Source organism: Stegostoma tigrinum, chromosome 21 (assembly GCF_030684315.1).
Source record: "Stegostoma tigrinum isolate sSteTig4 chromosome 21, sSteTig4.hap1, whole genome shotgun sequence".
Classification (NCBI taxonomy): domain Eukaryota; kingdom Metazoa; phylum Chordata; class Chondrichthyes; order Orectolobiformes; family Stegostomatidae; genus Stegostoma; species Stegostoma tigrinum.
In genome coordinates this window covers 55,252,539-55,272,580 of record NC_081374.1, presented here as the reverse complement: position 1 = coordinate 55,272,580, position 20,042 = coordinate 55,252,539, and positions in this window count along the sequence as shown.

Sequence of the window (20,042 nt, the reverse complement as noted above, 5' to 3'; positions counted from 1 at the left end):
AGGGTTCTGGAATAAATAGGGAGAGAGGGGGAGGCGGACCGAAGATGGAGAGAAAAGAAGATAGGTGGAGAGGAGAGTATAGGTGGGGAGGTAGGGAGGGGATAGGTCAGTCCAGCGAAGACGGAGAAGTCAAGGAGGTGGGATGAGGTTAGTAGGTAGGAGATGGAGGCGTGGCTTGGGGTGGGAGGAAGGGATGAGTGAGAGGAAGAACAGGTTAGGGAAGCAGAGACAGGCTGGACTGGTTTTGGGATGCAGTGGGTGGTGGGGAAGAGCTGGGCTGGTTGTGTGGTGCAGTGAGGGGAGGGGACGAACTGGGCTGGTTTTGGGATGCAGTGGGGGAAGAGGAGATTTTGAAGCTGGTGAAGTCCACATTGATACCATTGAGCTGCAGGGTTCCCAAGCGGAATATAAGTTGCTGTTCCTGCAACCTTCGGGTGGCATCATTGTGGCACTGCAGGAGGCCCATGACGGACATGTCATCTAAAGAATGTGAGGGGGAGTGGAAATGGTTCGCGACTGGGAGGTGCAGTTGTTTATTGCGAACCGAGCGGATGTGTTCTGCAAAGCGGTCCCCAAGTTTCAGCTTGGTTTCCCCAATGTAGAGGAAGCCACACCGGGTACAATGGATACAGTATACCACATTGGCAGATGTACAGGTGAACCTCTGCTTAATGTGGAAAGTCGTCTTGGGGCCTGGGATAGGGGTGAGGGAGGAGGTGTGGGGGCAAGTGTAGCATTTCCTGCGGTTGCAGGGGAAGGTGCCGGGTGTGGTGGGGTTGGAGGGCAGTGTGGAGCAAACAAGGGAGTCATGGAGAGAGTGGTCTCTCCGGAAAGCAGACAAGGGTGGGGATGGAAAAATGTCTTGGGTGGTGGGGTCGGATTGTAGATGGTGGAAGTGTCGGAGGATGATGCGTTGTACCCGGAGGTTGGTGGGGTGGTGTGTGAGAACGAGGGCGATCATCTTTGGGCGGTTGTGGCGGGGGCGGGGTGTGAGGGATGTGTTGCGGGAAATGCGGGGGACGCGGTCAAGGGCGTTCTCGACCACTGTGTGGGGAAGGTTGCGGTCCTTGAAGAACTTGGACATCTGGGATGTGCGGGAGTGGAATGCCTTATCGTGGGAGCAGATGCGGCGGAGGCAGAGGAATTGGGAATAGGGAATGGAATTTTTGCAGGAGGGTGGGTGGGAGGAGGTGTATTCTAGGTATCTGTTGGAGTCTGTGGGCTTGAAATGGACATCAGTTACAAGCTGGGTACCTGAGATGGAGACTGAGAGGTCCAGGAAGGTGAGGGATGTGCTGGAGATGGCTCAGGTGAACTGAAGGTTGGGGTGGAAGGTGTTGGTGAAGTGGATGAACTGTTCGAGCTCCTCTGGGGAGCAAGAGGTGGCGCCGATACAGTCGTCAATGTGACGGAGGAAGAGGTGGGGTTTGGGGCCTGTGTAGGTGCGGAAGAGGGACTGTTCCACGTAACCTACAAAGAGGCAGGCATAGCTGGGGACCATGCGGGTACCCATGGCCACCCCCTTTGTCTGTAGGAAGTGGGAGGAATCGAAAGAGAAGTTGTTGAGGGTGAGGACGAGTTCGGCTAGGCGGATGAGGGTGTCGGTGGAGGGGGACTGGTCGAGCCTGTGGGACGGGAAGAAGCAGACGGCCTTGAGGCCATCTGCATGCGGAATACAGCTGTAAAGGGACTGGGCGTCCATGGTGAAAATGAGGTGTTGGGGCCCAGGGAATTGGAAGTTCTGGAGGAGGTGGAGGGCGTGGGTGGTGTCACGGACGTAGGGAGGGAGTTCCTGGGCCAAAGGGGAGAAAATGGAGTCCAGATAGGTAGAGATGAGTTTGGTGGGGCAGGAACAGGCTGAGACAATGGGTTGACCAGGGCAGGCAGGTTTGTGAATTTTGGGAAGGAGATAGAAACGGGCCGTGCGGGGTTGGGGAACAATGAGGTTGGAGGCTGTGTGTGGGAGGTCCCCTGAGGTGATGAGGTCATGAATGGTGTTGGAGATGATGGTTTGGTGCTCGCGGGTGGGGTCATGATCGAGGGGGCGGTAGAAGGAGGTGTCGGAGAGTTGACGTTTGACCTCGGCGATGTAGAGGTCAGTGTGCCATACTACCACTGCGCCACCCTTGTCTGCAGGTTTGATGGTGAGGTTGGGGTTGGAGCGGAGGAAGCGGAGGGCTGCCCGTTCTGCGGGGGAGATGTTGGAGTGGGTGAGAGGGGTGGAGAGTTTGAGGCGGTTAATGTCTCGACGGCAGTTGGAGATGAAGAGGTCGAGGAAAGGTAGGAGGCCTGGGGGTGGTGTCCAGGAGGAGGACTTGTGTTGGAAGCGGGCGAAGGGGTCAGTGGAGGGAGGGTTAGATTCCCAGTTGAAGAAGTAAGTGTGGAGGCGAAGGCGGCGGAAAAGCTGCTCTATGTTCAACCGTGACTGGTATTCATTGATGTGTGGTTGTAGGGAGACAAGGGTGAGTCCCTTGCTTAGGACTGACCGTTCGTCCTCAGTCAGTGGGAGGTCTGGGGGGATGGTGAAGATGTGGCAGGGCTCAGTGTGGCTGTCTTCTCTGGGGTTGCTGGCTGTGGAGGTTGTGGGCGGAGCGATGAGGTCGTCGGCCGTGGGCGGGGTTCCGTCCGTCTTCCCTGGACTGACCGATCCCCTCCCTACCTCCCCACCTATACTCTCCTCTCCACCTACGGTCCACCTCCCCCTCTCTCCCTATTTATTCCAGAACCCTCACCCCATCCCCCTCTCTGATGAAGGGTCTAGGCCTGAAACGTCAGCTTTTGTGCTCCTAAGATGCTGCTGGGCCTGCTGTGTTCATCCAGCTCCACATTTTGTTAACAAATCTGTTAGGCATGACTTCCCTCTGAATGTCTGTCATTAGCCTATGCCTTTCCAAGTAGGTATTAATTCATTCCTCCAGACGTTTCTCCAGTAGTTTCCCTACCACTGACATGAAATTCACTGGTCTGTAAATTCCTGGTTTATCTCTATCACCCTTCTTGAAAAGTGGAGCCACACTAGCTGTCCTCCTGTCCTCTGGCACTTCCCCTGGGGAATTTAACATTTGTGTCAATGTCTCTGCAAGTTTCTGCCTCACCCCCCACAGCAGTCTGGAATGCAATTCTTTCGGGCCAGGGCATTTATCTGTTTGGTAGGCTGACAGAGCCTCCAATAACTCTTAGTTTCCTATGTCAAACACTGCACAAGTTCCTCACAGTCCCTTTTCCTGAATTTAATCCTTATGTACTCTGTTTCCAGTGTGAAGACTTAAGAGAAGCATTGATTCAACACCCTTCCAATATCTTCTGGCTTTACACACAGTAATGATCACATTGAGAGGCACAGCAAGATTGATGGACCGAATGCCCTACTGCTATTCCTATTGTCCACGTTTCTCAAAACTATGTAGAAATGAAATATAGGGTTTAATGGTCAGCGTTAATCACACAGAATGGATTCCTGTAGGCAGACAAATGAACCATTTGGAGTGGAGGGCATGGAATTAAATCAGAGGTTAGAGTCTGTTGAATGGGGCAGACCATTAACATTGTCCTTGATTTTGATCATACCCTGAATCTTGTTCTATTTTTACTGACATTTATTCTCGACTAAACCCATCATCACTCCCATTCTCCAATCAGGCACCATATCGACCATCACTCTCCACTCCTGCTCCAACATCTCTCACATACTGTGGGCCAATCTCCATGTCCATCATCGCTCTCCCCTCCCAATTCACCATCTCTCATACACAATAAGCCAGTCACCATCTCCATCAGCATTCTCACCGTGCACTCCACCATCTGTCACATGCCGTTGGCCAATCTCAATGTCCATCATTTCTCTCCAATCCCATTCTAATATTACTGCCATCTCATGGGCCAGTCACAATGTCCACCATCACTCTTCCTCCACCACCCTCATCACTACTATCCTATTGGCTGGTCCTTATGTCCTCCATCACTCTGCCTTATGCTCCACCATCCTTCACATTCCATTTGCCAGGTTCTATGCCCATCATCTGCCTGCCATCCAGATGATCATTCCTATCCCTTTGGCCAATTACCATGTCCGGTGTCTCTTTCCATGCCCACAAAAAATGCTATACCATTAGATATTCCCCCAAGTTCATTAAACTCTGTCCTCCATCCTCTCTGTAACTCCCATCCTCCTGCGACCCCACCGTTTTCATTTTATTCATTCATGGGACATGGGTGTCCCTGGCTTGGCCAGCATTTATTATCTGTCCCCTAGTTGCCCTTGAGAAGGTCTTGGTGAGTTGCCTTCTTGAACTGCTGTAGTTCACTTGCTGAAGGCTGACCCACAAAGTTATTAGGGAGGGAAATCCAAGATTTTGCCCAAGACAGAGTGAAGGAAGGGCGCTATGTTTTGAAGTCAGGCTGGTGAATAGCTTTGAGGGGAGATTTCAGGGGGTGGTGCTCCCACTTATCTGCTGCCTTTGTCCTCCTGGATGCAAGTGATTGTGGGTTTGGGAGGTGCTGATTAACAAGCCTTGGTGAATTTATGCAGCGCATCTTGTAAGATTGTACACACTGTTGTTACTGACCATCTGTTGTGCAGGTGGTGATATTTATGGATCTGGGCAATCAAATGGGCTGCTGTGTCCTGGAAGGTGTCAAGTTTTTGCTTGATGCTGCAGGCAAGTGGGGAATATTCCATCACACTCCTAATTTGTGCCTTATAGATGGTGGGTAGGCTTTGGAGAGTCAGGAGATGAATTACTTCTGGCAGTACTCCCAATCTTGGCCTGCTTTTGCTTTTGTGGCGAGTCCTGTTGAAATTCTGGTCAATGGTAACCCTCTTAATCCTAATTTCCTCTTCATTCTCCAATGTCATTTGCTGGTCACCACCTCCATCAATACAGTCCACCATAATAGCATAACTCAAATCCCAGTTTGCACTCTCCATGTCTAACTGCATTCTCCCAGACAGACCCTATGTCCATCATTACCATCCCTCATCCATTCCTGACTCCCATGCCTGTGGCCAGTCCCCATCACTTCCATCCCATTGACTAGTGTCTACGTCTATGATGACACTATCTTCCCAAGTCACCATCACTACCCCTTCCATCAACAAAATAAGACAAAACATTACAGAAACTGGCAGTCTGGCCCAAGAACAAAAAGTGCTGGAGAAACTCAGCAGGTCTGGCAGCATCTGTGGGAAGAAAGCAGAATCAATGTTTCAAGTCTGGTGACACTTAATCAGAAGTCATCGTAGCTCAGAAAAAGTATTATTTATGCTGAATGGAAGCAGGGAGGAGAGGGAAAGTATGAATGGGTGGATGCGTGGTGGTGGAGCCCAGGTAGAGAGAGAGAAAGAGAGAGAGAGTGAGAGGGGCAGAGGGGGATGGAGAGAGAGAGAGGAGAGAGAGAGAGAGATAGAGAGACAGAGAGGGAGGAGAGAGCGAGAGGAGAGAGAGTGAGTAGGGGAGATGGGGATGGACAGAGAGAGAGAGAGAGAGAGAGAGAGAGAGAGAGATAAAAGGGTTAAACAAACAAGATTATTATGGATTGCAGGCCAGGACAGAAGAAAAATTGACCAAGTGACTATGAGAGTTGGGATTAGGGGGTATATGAGCTGTACTGAATACAACCCATATGATGTGATAATAGAGCTAGGAGCATGAGAGAGTGGGTGACAATGCTAAAAACATTCATGTCATAACAGGATGGGTAAAAACGGATGAAATTTGGCTCCAACATTATTATTTGCACATTCAATGTGGCACAGTGGCTCAGTGGTTAGCACTGCTGTCTCACAGTGTCAGGGACCTGGGTTCGATTCCACCCTCAGGTCACTGTCTGTATGGAATTTACACATTCTCCCTGCGTCAGCTTGGGTTTCCTCTGGGTGCTGTGGTTTCCTCCCACAGTCCAAAAGATGTGCATGTTAGATGTAGGGATTCTATGATTATTGAACTCAATGGTGAGTCTTGGATGCTGGAAGGTCCCCAAGCAGAAAATTACTTGCTGCCCTTTGAGCTCAATTGAACACGGCAGTGTGCCTGAGACAGAAATGTTGGCATGGGAACACAGTGGAGTATTGAAGTGACTGGTAACTGGAAGGTCGGGGTCATTTTTTGAAGATAGAACATACGAGTTCTGCAAACTGGTGGTCCAGTCTGCATTTCGTCTTTCCAGTGTAGAGAAGGCCTTGTGAGCATCAATTACAGTAGACTAGATTGAATGATATAAAGGTGAATCACTACTTCATTTGGAAGGTGTGTCTGGGGCCTTGGGAAGTGAGGAGGGAGGAAGTAAACGGGCTTGTGTTACACCTTCTGCAATTGCATAGCAATGTTTCATGCGGGAATGAGAAGATCTTTGGGATGGTGGGTAAGTAGAGCAGAATGTCTCAGTCAGAGGGAATGGCTCCTGCGGAATGTTGACAAGGAAGGGCAGGGGTAAATGAGTCTGGTTGTGGCATCTTACTGGAGGTGAAAAATGTGTCTTCTGATCCTTTGTTTGGGAGGCTGGTAGGGTGGTACATGAGGAAATTCGAAGTAAATTTGTTCAAATTTTCCAGTTCAAAACAAGAGAGGGAACAGCACTTACGATGTTATCTATGTCCCAGAGAAAAAGTTGTGGGGAGTGACTCAGGTAAGGTGGGAACAAAGAATATTCCATATACCCTACAAAGACACCGTATAACTGGGGCCTATGCAGGCCACCGATTTGATCTAAAGAAAGTGAGAGGAGTTAAAAGGAGAAGTTGTTGAGAGTGAGGACAATCCCAGCCATGCAGTGGAGGGTTGCGGTGGATGGGGTGGGTTCAGGCCTTTCTTTCAGTTGGAAGCAGAGAGCCCTGAGACCATCCTGATGTACAATGGATGTGAAAAAGAATTGTATGTGCATGGTGAAGTGGTGGTGGCTGGAGCCCATGAACGAAAAATTCAGAAATTGAAGTAAGGTGTCACCCTGCCCTCACAATTTCACCAGTACTCTCATCCCATTGGCCACTCTCCATGTCCATCATCACTCCCTTCCTTTCCACATAAAGCTGTCATCACATTAGTCTGTCTCAATGTGCAACATCACTTTCCCTGTTCCCACTACACTGCTCCCAACGCACTGGCCAGTCTCCAAATCTGTCACTGAAAGAACACTGTCAATCAGAAACAAAAACAGAAATTGCTGGAAAAGCTCAGTAGGTATGGCAGCATCTGTGAAGAGAAATCAAAGTTACCCTTTCAGGGTCACCACACCTGATGAACATTTCCAGCAATTTCCATTTTTGTGTCCATGTCCCTCATCCCTCTGTCCACCCACCTCTCAACTCTTCAATGCCATTGGCCAGTCACCATCTCCATAATCACTCTCCTCTCCCAACTAAATAGACGCTCCCATCTGTTCATCCAATCTCCATGTCCATCACTCTATCTCTCCCAACCTAATGGGAGGTCACCATGTCTATCAACACTTTGTTCTTCCATCCAAACCATCACTCCCATTTCATTGGCCAGCTCCATGTCCTTCACCTTGATCGCCTCCATTGCTCACTAATACTCTCATCCCATTGAGAAGACTAGAAATCATTCATTACTCTCAATGGTGCAATCTGGTGGTAAGGCATGGTCTGCTTGAAGGACTGAGGGTGCTGAATTTTTTTCTCTAACTTATTCCTAAATTTTGTACCTAGGCACATTATACCTAATACGCTAAGCTGAACATTTTATTTCTTTATTTTTCTCATTTATCCCTCAGATCCTGTACCTAGGTACCTTTGCACCTAAGATGGCACCCTAAGTGGCAACTTGTAAACTTTTCACTGCACTCATGTGAGAGCATGTGACAATAAACCTAATTCTAAACTTCCTTCATGCCACTATCTCTGCTACTCCATTGGTCAATCCCTATTCCAATCATCATTTGCACTCATACCCCTCCATAATTGTATCCTATTGACCATTCTCTATGGCAACCACATTTCCCCAAGACCCTGCCATCATCATTCTCACCACACCCAAGAACAACTTTCCTCCTATTCCTTTTCACGGGGCATTGGCATCAGTTCTAGGGCAGGAGGGATCTATACCGCTGGGCTGGACTCCACCTGAACAGGGCCGGGTCCATTGTTCTGGCAAGAAAGGCAAATAGGGTGATCAATAGTACTTTGAACTATGAGTGGTGGGGAGAAGGGAGAAGTGAGCATACAGGAAGTATAACAAGTAATGGAAAGTAAAGCAGCAGGTTAGCAGGTGACGAGGAACCTTCAACTCCATTGAACATTCGGAAAAAAGTTAAAGAGAAGGATAACTCAAGGGCTGTTAGTAATGCAGGTGATAGGACTCAAACAGGAGGTGCAAAAACTGGCATAAGGGCACTTTATCTGAATGCTTAGAGCATTCAAAACAAGGTGGATGAGTTGACGCTGCAAATCATGGCAAATGGGTATGATTTAGTGGCCATTATAGAGACATGGTTACAGGATGGTCATGACTGGGAGTTAAATATCCAGTGTTTGGAAGGACAGGCAGGAAAGTAAGGGAGGCGGTGTTGCTCTCATTTTTAAGCATGATATCAGGGCGGTAGTGAGAGATGATATCGGTCTACTGAACAAAAGGTTGAATCCATTTGGGTGGAATTAGGAATAGAAGGGAGAAGAAGTCACTGGGTGTGGTCTATAGGCACCACACAATAAACATAGAAATAGCTAAGGTATGTAAAAATGGTACAGCAATTATCATGGGGGATTTTAATCTACACATCGATTGGTCAAACCAGGTCGGCCAGGGCAGCCTTGAGAAGGGATTCATGGAGCGCAGCCGCGATAATTTCCTGGATCTAGTCCTGTGTAATAAGACAGGAATAATTAATGATCTCACAGTTAGGGATCCTCTCGGAAGGAGTGATCACAATATGGTCAAATTTAAAATAGAGATGGAGTGTGAGAAGGTTAATTCCAGTACCTATGTCCTGTGCTTACACAAAGGAGATTATGATGGGATGAGGGAGGAGTTAGCTAAGGTGGAATGGGAGCAAAAACTTTATGGTGGGTCAATTGAGAAACATTGGAGAGCTTTCAAAATGATGTTCACAGTGCCCAGCAGAAGTATATTCCAGTGACAAGGAAGAACTGTAGGAAAAGAGATAGTCAGCCATGGATATCCAAGGAAATAAAGGAAAGTATCAGATTAAAAAGAAAATACAAAAAAGCAAAGAGTAGAGGGAAACTAGTAGACTGGGAATTTTTTAAAGGCCAACAGAAAGCTACAAAAAAGTTATAAAGATAAGTAAGATAGATTATGAGAGTAATATAAATGAGAGTAATATAAATGAGAGAATATAAAAACAGGCAGCAAAAGTTTCTCTAAATATGTAAATTGTAAAAGAGTGGCCAAGATAAACATTGATCCTTTACAGGATGAAAAGGCCAATGTAATAACTGGGAATGAGGAAATAGCTGAGACATTAAACAGTTATTTTGTCTTGGGCTTCACTTTGGAAGACACAAATAACATGCCAAAAACGGATGGCATGAAAGTTATAGCATGTACGGACCTAGAAACTATCATTATCTCAAAGTGAGCAGTGCTGGGCAAGGTAATGGGCGGAAAGTAGACAAGTCTCCTGGCCCTGGTGAAATGCAACCCAGGGTCTTAAAAGAGGTGACGGGGGAAATAGCAAATGAACTTATAATTATTTACCAAAATTCACTAGGCTCTGGGGTGGTTCCTGCAGATTAGAAAACAGCCAATGAGTTGCCACTGTTTAAAAAAGGAAGTAGACAAAAAGCGGGTAACTATTGGCCAGTTGCTTAACTTCAGTAGTGGGGAAAATGCTTGAATCTATCATTAAGGAAGAAATAGCAAGACATCTGGATATAAATTGTCCCATTGCGAACAACCAGCATGGGTTCATGAAGGGTAGGTCATGTTTAACTAATTTGGTGGAATTTTTTGAGGACATTACTTGCACAGTGGGCAATGGGGAACCTGTGGATGTGGTGTATCTGGGCTTCCAGAGGGCATTTGACAAAGTGCCACACCAAGGCTACTACATAAGATAAAGTTGCACAGTATTACAGGTAATGTATTGGCTCAAGGATTGGTTGACCAGGAGAAAGCAAAGAGAAAGGGTAAATGGGTGCTTATCTGGTTGGCAGTCAGTGGCTAGTGGTGTGCCTCGGGGATCAGTGTTGGGACCTCAATTGTTTACAATTTACATGGATGATTTGGAGTTGGGGACTAAGTGTGGTTTGTCAAAATGTGTAGATGACACTAAGGTGAGTGGTACAGCAAAGTGTGCAGAAGACACTGAAAGTCTACAGAGGGATATATACAGTCTAAATGAGTGGGCAAAGGTCCAGCAGATGGAGTACAATATTGATAAGTGTGAGGTCATCTGATTTTGTTGGAATAACAGTAAAATGGACTATATTTTAAACGGTAAAAAATTGCAGCACGCTGCTGTGCACAGGGTCTTGGGTGTCCTTGCACATGAATCGCTAAAAGTAGGATTGCAGGTGCAACAGGTAATTATAAAGGCAAATGGAATTTTGTCTGCCATTGCTCGAGGGATGGTGTTTAAAAACAGGGAGGCTATGCTGCAGCTTTATAGGGTCCTGGTGAGGCCACACCTGGAGTACTGTGTGCAGTTTTGGTCTCCTCACTTGAGAAGGGATGTACTAGCACTGGGGGAGGTGCAGAGGAGATTCACTCGATTGAATCCAGAGTTGAGAGGGTTGGATTATGAGGAGAGACTGAGTAGGGTGGGATTGTACTGATTGGAATCAGAAGAATGAGGGGAGATGTTATGGAAATCTATACGATTATGAACAGAATAGATACGGTGGAGGCAGGGAGGTTGTTTCCGCTAGCAGGTGAAACTAGGGCTTGGGTGCATCGCCTCAAAATAAAGGGAAGCAGATGTAGGACTGAGGTCAGGAGTAACTTCTTCACCCAAAGGGTTGTGAATCTGTGGAATTCCCTGCCCAGTGAAATGGTTGAAGCTATCTCACTGAATGTTTTTAAGGCAAGGCTACATAAATTTTCGAACAGTAAAGGAATTAGGGGTTATGGTGAGAGGGCGGGTGAGTGGAGCTGAGTCTCAAAAAGATCAGCCATGACCTTATTAAATGGCGGGGCAGGCTCAAGGGGCCAGATGGCCCACTCCTGCTCCTAGTTCTTATGTTCCTATTTGCCAGTCCCCACTTCTCTCATGCCGTCAACCGGTCTCCATGTCCCTTAACAATCTAATATGACTATCAAAGATATCAAAGTGTGGAGCTGGATGAACACAGCAAGCCAAGCAGCATTTCAGGAGCACAAAAGCTGACGTTTCAGGTTTTGTGCTCCTGAGATGCTGCTTGGCCTGCTGTGTTCATCCAGCTCCACACTTTGTTATCTTGGATTCTCCAGCATCTGCAGTTCCCATTAACACTAATATGACTATCAAACCATTTTCGATTTACAATTAAAAATTGTCAATTTTTTAACAAAATTTAATTTTTTAAAAAAATTTTTACAATTAAAAATCATATCTCTCGTTCCCACGCTAGCGTTATACACATCCCATTGGTCTGCATGTGTCAATCATCATTGTACCCGCTCCTGTAGAATCACTACCATCCCATTGGCTGTTTCCCTTTTCATCCCATCTCAACCCGCCCTCTTCCCCATCACTCTGCCAACCAAGGCTTGTATCCATCACTCAGTCCCACCACCACACAACTGTTCCTATCGCATTGGCCAGTATCCACATCCATCATCACCCAGTCCCACCCCTACACAGTTATTCCTATCCCATTGGTCAGTATCCGTGTCCATCATCGCTCAGTCCCGCCGCTGCCGAGCTATTCCTATCCCATTGGTCAGTATCCGTGTCCATCATCACGCTGCCCTCGCCCCCCCCCCCACACCGGTCCTTCCACTCCCAATGATTAGTCGCCATTTCCATCATTGTCCAGTCTCCATTGTTCATTATCCATTCTCCCTGTTTCAAGACCATCTCTCCCATTTCATCGACTTGTCTTTTCCTTGACCGTCATTGACCTCTGCCCACCCACCGCAGCGTCATTCCTGTCTTATTTGCCAATCTCCATGTCCATTATCGCTCTGTTAGCTCCCCCCCTAGCTCGTCAACATTCCCATTTCATTGGCCGTACTTCATGTCCATCATAATTGTTTGCATCCACCATCACACAGTTCCCGATGGCCAGACTTGAGACCATTGTGAACCAGCAATCCAACCCGAAAGGGCCGCGGATGCAGTAAATCAAGAAGAAAAACAGAAGTTGCTCGAAAAGCTAAGCAGCGTCTGTGAAGAAAAATTTGCTTTGACACATGCATTCACACACACACTCTCTCTCTCCCCCTCCATCCCTTCCGCAGACACACATTGTCTCGTCCCTCACACAAACACTCCCCCCTTTCACACACATTCTGCCGTCTCTCACTCACTTACATTCTCTTTCCCACCGCCCTTGATCTTTGTGTCACACACACGTGAATCTATGGGGTGATTTTATGTTTGCAGATATATTTTATTTTGTTTAACAAGCACATTTTATAGACAGTCACTATGGCATTTTATAAATTCTTACTTTAAAAACAAAACGAGTCTGACTCCAAACTAAAACACAAACAGATTCTAAACCAGGTCTCACACCTAACGTGCATTGTCTGACCTAAAATGGCACTTCTTTACACTGTTAAAACCATTCGTTCTTCAGGACCTGACGAAAGGAATTCAGGGATTTACATATACATATTAATTAATTAATTGTAACATTCTAACTGATTAAAAATGTAACATCATCTTAAGTATGTTTAGTACATCCTCATCAATGTGAACCTTTGATCTTTTGCTTATAAATTCTGTGTCTGATACTACCTGTCTCACTAACACCTTAAGAAGGACTGAGGTTCTGAAAGCTCTTGTTTTCAAATAAACCTGTTGGGCTATAACCTGGGAGAACAAGGTGTGGAGCTGGATGAACACAGCAGGCCAAGCAGCATCATAGGAGCAGGAAAGCTGACATTTCAGGTATAGATGAGTGATAACTGCAGAACTCTGCTGAAGCGTCTAGGCCCGAAACGTCAGCTTTTGTGCTTCTGAGATGCTGCTTGGCCTCTGTTCATCCAGCTCCACACTTTGTTATCTTATATAGATAACAAAGGGTATAGACCCTTCTTCAGAAAACCTGATGTTGTATGATTTCTGACCTTATATATGAACAAATACATCTCCCACCACAACATCTCTGCCATTGCATTGGCCAATCTCCACGTCCATCACCACTCTCACATACCCCACAGTGACTGCAACACAAAAAGTACGCCAGCAGGGAAGACAGGAGGACAGAGTTATAGAAACTCAGTCAGAGGACTGGGAGTGAGCAGCTTGCAGGAATCGGGACAAAGATAGAAGGAAACAGAGAGAAACATGGTGACAGAGAGAAACAGACAGATTAACAAAGAGAAAGTAAGCAAGAGAGAGACAGAATGATGAAATGGCAGATAGATACACTGTGAAACAGAGGGACAACAGAGGAATAAAACACAATTTATCTCAATTTCCGAGTAATAAATGTGCCATTAACCATTGGATAGAAGCAAAATAATGCAGATGCTGGAAATCTGAATCAAATACAGAGATTGTTGGAGAAACCCAGGAGGTTTGGCAGAGTCAGTGGTGAGAGAAACAGAGTTAATATTTCGAGTCTGACATGAGTTTTCTTCAGAACTATTTACAATTGAGTTGTTCAGCAGTCACAACCACCTCTTGTGGAAGCCAATGAGAGACGAGGCGAAGTAGATAGAGAAATGATTGAAAGCAAGGACATAAAGGAAAAGAACACAGATAGAGCGAAAGAAATGGCCAGACAGTGGGACAGGGAGAGCGAGCGACAGACAGAAAAATAATGAACTGATTGAGGGTCAGACAAGAAAGGCAGAGTAAGAAAGATGGTCAGAGGCAATAGAAAGAGGGAAGGGTTGAGACTGTGATAGAGAAGAGAATTATGGAGGGACATAGAGCTAGGATCATAAGACACAGAAGCAGAAGTAGGCCATTCAGCCCAATGAGTGTCTGGGACCGGCATTGCTATGCCGACGGTATTCTGCTCAAACTGAGCATAGAAAGCATTGAGCATGTCAGGGAGGGATGTGTAATTGTGTGCCATCTTACACTGTTTCATTTTGTAACCCATACTGTCGTTTAGGCCTTGCTACAGATGGCAGGAGTCTGATTGGTAGATCTGGGCTTCTAACTTGGATTGGGACTGCCTCATGGCTTACCTTTGCAGCGGTCATATTTGGATTTACTGTATAGGTCTGGGTCACCCGACTCAAATGCTGCCCATCTGGTCTTTCAGTCGGGAGGGGAATTCCTGATTCATCCTAGGTTTACGGTTGGAGAACACTTGGACTGACTTCTTTGGCATGCATTCCTTCATACATTTGCTAATGAAGTCCATGACAGTAGTGATACACTCATCTAGGTTTTCCTCTGAAACGGTTCAGTCCACCAATTCCAAACGGTCCCGGAGAGGGTCTTCCACTATCGCAGACCAGCACTGTATTTCTTTTCATGAAGGATTATCCCATTTCAGCTTCTGCTTGTAAGCAGGGAGGAGGAACACAGCGCCGCGATCTGACTTTCCAAAGTGTTGGGGGAATGGAGCTTCTGCGATGGTTGCATAGCAGTGGTCCAGAATCTTTGATCCCCTGGTGAGAGAGGACATGTGTTGCCGGTACTTCTGCAACACTTGCTTGAGGTTAGCTTGGGTGAAGTCTCCAGCCAAAATGAATACGATCTTGAGGAAGTTTGGCTCTGGAGTATTTGTGGCAGTGTAAATCTCGTCTCGGGCATTCTTCACATCTGCATGCACAGGACATCAAGGAAAAGTGTGGCAGAGCTATAGTAATAGAAAATTCAATGACAAGGGGAATATATAGGCATTTCTGCAGCTGCAAACGCAAGTCTAAGATGGTATATTGCCTCCCTGGTGTCGTGGTCAAGGATGTCTTGGAATGGCTGCAGGACATTCTGGGGAGGGCGGGGTGGTGCTGAGGTTGAACAGCCAGCTGTCATGGTGCATATAGGCACCAATGATATTGGTAAAAAATAAAGGGATGAGATCCTACAAGCTGAATTTAGGGAGTTAGGAGTTAAACTAAAAAACAAGACCTCAAAGGTAGTAATGTCAGGACTGCTGCCAGTGCCACATGCTAGGCAGTATAGGAATAGCAGGATAGATAGGATCAATATGTGGCTTGAAAGGTGCTGCAAGAGGGAGGAATTAAAATTCCAGGGACATTGGAACCAGTTCTGGGGAGTGTTGAGACCAGTACAAACCAGACAGTTTGCAACTGAGCATGCCTGGAACAAATGGCCTGGAAAAGTGTTTGCTAGTGCTGTTCCAGAAGGTGTAGCCTAATATTGGCAGGGAGATGGGAAACAATGCAAGAAGTTGAAGGGTAGTGAACTGGGGACAGAAACAGAGGACAGTAAGGGGAAAAATGAGAGTGGAAGGCAGTAAAACCAAAGACAAAAATCAAAAAGGGCCACATTTCACAATGATTCTAAAAGCGCAATAAATATTAAAAAAAAACCTGAAGGCACTGTCTCCTAATACAAGGAACATTTGTAAAAAGGTGGATGAATTAACTGCACAAAAAATTTTTGAATGGCTATGATGTAATTGGGATCACCGAGATCTGGCTCCATGGTGAAAAAAGATAGGAACTCAACATCCAGAGTTATTCCATTTTCAGGAAAGACAGACAGAAAGGGAGGTGGTGTAGCATTGCTGGTTAGGGAGGAGATGAACACTATAGCAAGGGAGGACATTAACTTGGATGATGTGGAATCAGTGTGGCTGGATCTACAGAACACCAAAGAGTAAAAGATATTATTGGGAGTTGTGTACGGACCATCAAACAGTCATTCTGATTTTGGGGACTGTATCAAACAGGAATTAATTGATGCTTGCAGTAGGTGTACAGCAGTTATTATGGGTGACTTCATTCTACATATTGATTGGACTCACCAAACTGTGATGGAGGAGAATTTCCTAGAACATATGAGGGATAGTTTCCATAATCAATATGTCAAGGAACCATCTAGAAAGCAAGCTGTTCTAGATTGGGTATTGTGTAACAATGTGGTGTGAGATCCTTTGGGAACGAGTGTCCATACTATGGTCGAATTCTTCATTAAGGTGGAGTGACACAATTAAATCAGAAACTGGTGTCCTGAACTTAGAGAAAGCTTACTTTGATGGTATGAGCATGCATTGGCTAGAATAAACTCGCCAAGGATACTTAAGGGATTGATAGTGGATGTGAAATGGCAGACATTTAAGGAACATATGGATGCGCATTAACAATGTACACCCCTATCTGGCGTAAGGGTAAAACAGGGAAGGTGGCTCAACCATGCTTAACAAGGGAAATCAGGAATAGTGTTAAAGCTAAAGAGGAGGCATATAAATTGGCTAGAAGAAGCAGCAAACCCAAGGACTTGAAACAAATTAAAATTCAGCAGAGGAGGACAAAAGGTTTAATTCACAGGGCAAATAGAATTGAAAGTAACCTTGCAGAAAGCATAAAACTGACTGCAAAAGCTTCAGTTGACATGTGAGCAGAAAAAGACTGGTGAAGACAAATGTAGGTCCCTTGCAGATAGAATCAGGTGTATTCATAATAGACAATAAAGAGATGGCAGACCAGTTAAACAAATACTTTGGATTTGTCTTCACTAAGAAGGACACTAATAATCTTCAGGAAATGTGGAGGGACAGAGGATCAAGCATACAGGAGGAACTTAAACAAATTCTTATTAGTCAGTAGATGGTATTGGGAAAATTGATGGGCTGAAAAGCCAATAAGTCCCCAGGGCCTGATGCTCTTCATCCCACCATACTTAAGTGGCCCTGGAAATAGCAGGTGCAATGGGGATCATTTTCCAGCGTTCTGTAGACTCTGGAAGAGTTCCAATGGATTGGAGGGTAGCTAATGTAACTCCATAATTTACAAAAAGGATGGAGAGAGAACATGAGGAATTATAGGCTGGTAAGTCTGACATTGGTGGGTAGGGAAAATGCTACATTCAATCAATAAGGATGTAATAACTCAACATTTGGAAAGCAGGCACAGAATTGGTCCTAGTTAGCATGGACTCACTGAAGGGAAATCATGCTTGACAAATCTTCTGGATTTTTTTGAGGATGTGACCAGTGGAGTAGATAATGGTGAATCAGTAGATGTTATGTATCTGAACTTTTAAAAGGCTCTTGACAAGGTTCCACACAACAGATTTGTTAGGAAAATTAAAACTCGGGGTATTGGAGGTAATGTACTGACATGGATAGAGAACTGGTTGGAGACAGGAGGCAGAGAGTTGTAATAAATGGGTTATTTTCAGAGTGACTGGCAGTGATGAGTAGGATACTACAGGGTTCAGTGCTGGGACCTCAGCTATTCACAATATACATGAATGATTTGGACAAAGGAATTGAACACAATATTTCCAAATTTGCAGATGACACTAAGCTGGGTGGCAGTGTGTGCTGTGAAGAGGATGCTAAGAGGCTACAGAGTGACTTGGACAGACTGACTCAGTGGCCAAATACTTGGCAAATGCAATGTACTATGGAAAAATGTGAGCATATCCACTTTGATCAAACAGGAAGGTAGATTATTATCTGAATGGTGGCAGTTTAGGAAAAAGTGAGGTGAAATGAGGACTAGGCGTCATGGTGGAATGATCATAGAAGGTTGGCATGCAGGTACAGCAGGCAGTGAGGAAAGCTAATGCTGTGCTGGCCTTCATAGCGAGTGGATTGGAATTTAGGAGTCAGGATGTTTGCTGCAGTTATACAATGCCTTAGTGAGGACACACCTTGAGTATCATGTGCAGTCAAAAAGGAAAAGGAAGCATTTGTCAAGGCGAGGGTGGAATAGAAGGAAAGTTGTAAGAAACTTAAGCAAGGAATCAGGATGGCTAAAGGGGTCATGAAAAATCATTGGCCAACAGGATTAAGGAAAATCCCAAGGCTTGCTATACATATATAAAGAGCATGAGGTTAGGCCGAGAGAGGGTTGGCCCACTCAAGGACAGGGGAGGGAGTTTATGTGTGGAGCCAGGGGAAGTGGGGGAGGTACTAAATGAGTACTCTGCATCAGTATTCACCATAGGGAAAGATTTAGTGGATGATAAATCTGGAGAAGGGTGTGTAAATTGTTTTGGGTCATGTTGAGATCAATAGGGAAGATTAACATTAAGGTATACAAGTCCCCTGAGCCTGATGGTTTATACCCCAGAATACTGAGAGAGGCCAGGGAGGAAATTGTTGGGGCCTTGAGAGAAATCTTTCTATCCTCACTGGTTACAGGGGATGTCCCAGAGGATTGGAGAATAGCCAATATTGTCCCTTGGTTTAAGAAGGGTGGCAAGGATAATCCAGCTAATTACAAGCCGGTGAGCTAATGTCAGTGGTAGTAAGAATTTTTCGAATGGATTCTTTGAGACAGGATTTACTCCTGCTTAGAAATAAGTGGGTGTATGTGCAAGAGGCAACATGGTTTTGTGAAGAGGTGGTTGTGTCTCACTGACTTCATTGAATTTTTAAGGAAGTTACAAAGACGATTGATGAGGATAGGGCAGTGGATGTTGTCTACGTGGACTTCAGTAAGCCCTCTGACAAAGTCCCTCATGGCAGACTGGTACAGAAGGTTAAGTCACACAGGGTCAGAGGTGAGCTTGCAAGATGGAAAAAAAAATGGCTTGGTCATAGAAGACAGAGGGTAGCAGTGGAAGGGTGTGTTTCTGAACGGAGGGCTGTGACTAGTAGTATTCCTCATTGATCAGTGTTGGGACCTTTACTATTTGTAATATATGTAAATGATTTGGAGGAAAATGTAACTGATCTGATTAGTGAGTTTGCAAATGACACAAAGGGCAAATATTGCAGATAGCGATGGGGATCACCAGAGGAGATAGCAGGATATAGGTCAGTTGGAGACTCGAGTAGAGAAATGGCAGATGGAGTTTAATCTGGAAAAATATGAGGTAATATATTTCAAAAGGTCTAATCCAGATGAAAAATATATGGTAAACGGCAGAATCCTTAGGAGTACTGATAGGCAAAGGCATCTGGGTGTACAAGTACACAGGTCACTGCAAGTGGCAACGCAGATGGAGAAGGTAGTGGACAAGGCGTATGGAATGCTTGCCTTCATCGGCCAGGGCATTGAGTTTAAAAATTGGCCGGTAATGTTGCAGCTTTATAGAATCTTTGTTCGGCCATTGGAATATTGTGTTCAATGCTGGTCGCCACACTACCAGAAGGATGTAAAAAAACAAAAGAACTGCGGGTGCTGTAAATCAGGAAGTAAAACTGAAATTACTGAAAAAGCTCAGCAGGTCTGGCAGCATCTGTGAAACAAAAAAACAGAGTTAACGTTTCGGGTCCGGTGACCCTTCCTCAGAACTGGGGAACTTCTGAGGAAGGGTCACTGCAAGCGAAACATTAACTCTGTATTTTCCTTCACAGATGCTGCCAGACCTGCTGAGCATTACCAGAAGGATGTGGTGGCTTTGGACAGGGTACAGAAAATATTTAGTAGATGTTGCCTGGTATGGAGGGCATTAGCTATGATGACAGGTTAGAGAAACTTGGCCTTTCTCACTGGAATGACAGAGGTTGAGGAGTGATAGAGGTCAACAGGATAATGAAGATCATGGACAGAGTGGACAATCAGAAACTTTTTCCCAGGTTGGAATCAGTTACTAGGGAGCATAGTTTTAATGTGCTAGGGGCAAGGGTTAAAGGTGATGTATGAGGCAAGTTTTTTACTCAGAGGGTTGTGGGTGCCTGGAACTTACTGCTGGGGCAGTTAGTGGAAGTAGATGTGATAGTGACTTTAATAGGGCATCTTGACAAATACATGAATAGGATGGGAAAAGAGGGATTCGGCCACTGGAAGGATAGTGGGTTTTAGTTGTGACGGGCCACATGTTGGTGCAGGCCTGGAGGGCCAATGAGCCTGTTCCTGTGCTGTAATTTTCTT